Consider the following 3227-nt stretch of genomic DNA (forward strand, 5'->3'; position numbering starts at 1 on the left):
GGGGGGGGGGGGGGGGGGGGGGGGGGGGGGGGGGGGGGGGGGGGGCGGCAAATGGCTCACAGTCATTTCTTTCCCCAAGAAAGGTGGAGGGAGATCCGAAACCTCCTGCCCAGCTTCTTCAACAGCTGTCAGTTGAACACCAGGAACACCACTGGAGAAGGAACCTGGACTTAAAGTGAACATAGCTCATTTTTCCACACAACCCTCCCTCTTCACAGGGCACAAAAATGTTCTTCACACTGATTACCACGGATGATACTTAGTCGGATGATGATGACGATGATGATGATGTCTGCAAGCCCAGCTCAGAGAGCACCAAGAATTACAAAATTAATTTAATCCACAATTAATCCACAAAAATTTAATCCACAATTTAAAAAAAAACCCTACCAAATCACTTATATTAATTCTGATATTTTGGCTTATCAATTATAATTTAAAATTATTGCTGAACAAATGCTTTTATTTTAACCTATTTCTCTATGGTATTCCCTCCATATTATTATCAGATGGCAAGCACCCAAGTGGAAGGCCGAAGCAAAGATGGCAAGACACAATAAATGCAGACACAACAATTGCCCAGTTGGATGCGGATGCTCGTTTGATCGTGCAAGGAGGTGTTCGTCAACCCAAGTCAATAAATTCTTATTACGGTGACAGACCAGCAAATTGTCAATCCAAAAAGCGCATTCTGCACCTGCAGGAATAATGCTAGGAAGATGGTAACAGTTCCCTCCAGGTCATGAACTGGTAACTGAAAGAGGCACAATTCCATATACAAACAGTAGGTGCTGTCCAGAGCAGCCACGAACAAGAAGAGGAGCCCAGTCGGCCTGGGGGAAGGGGTCCCTTGTAGCTCCCAAGGCCTCTTAGTCAGAGCTGTTTGCAGAGATTATGTCTGAGAGCAATAAGCCATTTAACTGTGTTTACGGAAACATATGACATACTTCCTCCTGATGGAAAGGACTTTGGAAACGATGAACATGCTTGGGAGAATATGTCAAAGAACAGAAACATTTGGCAAAAGGCACACAGTGCATGAAGTTGGGCCTAGGACAAAACGTGGAAGCTTCTGCCCAGCAAGTGGATGAGTAAGCAATTCCGCCCGGGCGTCACAGAACCAACAAAGCCATGCCTGCAAAAAGCACTTGCCAATAGTTGGAGAGAAGAATTCCTGGCTTCCCTCCATCTCCACGCCTCCAAATATTTCTTAGGATTACCAAGGCAACAAAATAGGAGAATGCAGGGAAAACTTGAGAAAAAATGCAGATATTTAAATAGGAATATGGGCAAATTTGTTATCTTTTTCCTGCTCCTCTGATTTGGGTAGACTATAAACTAACTTAAATACATGAAGGAAAGCTGAAATGTAACATTATTCAAAGAAAAGAGCTTAATGCTTTCAGTTTATGCTTATAAAGTGAACACCCCAAACCCCAAATTTGTAAGGTAGAATCTAGTTAAGTTTTAAATGCACAGAATAAACAAGAGAGATTTGACAGTTGGAACTTGATGCTCATGGGGAGTCTTCAAAGAAACTTGCCTTCCTTTTCTACTGCATGGACATACTTAAGAAATATAACAAAAGTGATTAAATGCTTTAATCCCCAATTAAAATCCTACCAAATATGTGTCTCAACCCAGAGGCCGAGACACATATTTGGTACGGCTGCTGGAACGGCTTCTAGTGCTGATTTTATTCAGACAACATGGAAAACGTAGATGCATGTTTATTCACATTTCTGGTTATGGACACCAGATCAGTGAGTACTTGACAGGTTTTCCAGAAGGAGTTGCTGTCTCAATCGTCTTTTGGAAGAAAGAGTGAAAAGCCTGAGTGCCAGCAAAAACAATAACCAGAATCTGCAGCAACATCTGAAGGATGGGAGAAGATCACCCTCTACGCGCGACCACAGACGGCAGGACTGTGAAGGAAGCTCTGCCCATCAACTCTTCCTTTCCAAAGTTCAACTAGATTCAGCTGGAAGGTTCTGAGCAGAACCTTAAATGCCTCTTGGAGATTTTGGTGCGTGTGAAAGGGACCACATGGAAGTCTGGACTTGATAAAGGTTTCTGCATTTTGTGAACCACAGCTCACATTTATTTTCTGTTCAAATCTGCATGGCTGTGAGGTTAGATATGGAATAATATCTCAGACTGATGTATCTAACCATAAGGTTATGAGAGGGGATTGAAATAGGAAAGATGTAAAAATGTTGTGCCTTTATGCAATGAGCAATATTTGAAAAGAATATTGTGGAATTTGGCTCTTGCTGAGAAAAATGTTAGTTATGTGAAAGAAAGTTTACTAGACCTTTGCTGATTCAGAGATAGCATATAACTAAGTGAATGTGCTTGAATTATGTAATATTTCAAACAAATATATAGTTGAAAGTCCTTTGCTGAATGGAGCAAGAACGGAATGTGATGAAAAGAAAATGTGTGTGGGAATCAGCGGAATGTTTAGAAAACAGTTCAGCCCTGAGCAAGGTATAAGACAAGGAGCTCTGATGTGCTCTTGGTTGTTTAATTTATGTACAGATTTATAATAAATTCTACATAAATGCATGTTTAATGAATGCTTACGGTGATACTAGAAACACAATGGTTGGGGATGCAAATATGTCTGTACTCGTGTGTGCAGCTGATTCCATTCTATGGTTGAGGAACTAAATGATTTGCAGGGAATGTTAGATAGAATAAGGAGTATGGATCTGAGAATTGCTGTATGCAAAACCAATATAGTGGAGATTGACAGGAAAAATGAACAATGGTAGCTCATGCGGTGATAAACTAGACTAGAGCAATTACGTGATTGTTCTGTATCTTGGCAGAAGGTTTGCTATGGTGGGAAAATAAAAGAAGAACTCTAAAGACGTGCAAGTGCTGGCAGAAAGGTAGCTTGCTCTATTCTGTGAAATGAATGTTGTTAAAGTAAACAAAAATAGCTGCCTATCAAGGTGTGCTTCTACCTGGCTACGATATGAAAGTCAGAGTTGGGCACGTCAAGGAAAACCTTCCCGTTGCCTACAATGGGAATGGGACGCTTAAGACATCTATGTGGTAGAAATGGAAGAGATAAAGTATAAATGAGTGCCAAGTGAGTGTGGACTGAAAACAAAAGGAGAAGAAAGAACCCTTTGCCACCTCCTGCTGGCTTCCCCTCTGACTCTGTTGGAAGCCAGCCAAGAAGGTCGCAAAATGGCCTGATGGCAGAGAAGCTGCTG

This window comes from Protobothrops mucrosquamatus, unplaced genomic scaffold (genome assembly GCF_001527695.2).
Source record: "Protobothrops mucrosquamatus isolate PMUCROS unplaced genomic scaffold, P.Mucros_1.0 scaffold4790, whole genome shotgun sequence".
In the NCBI taxonomy this organism is placed as follows: domain Eukaryota; kingdom Metazoa; phylum Chordata; class Lepidosauria; order Squamata; family Viperidae; genus Protobothrops; species Protobothrops mucrosquamatus.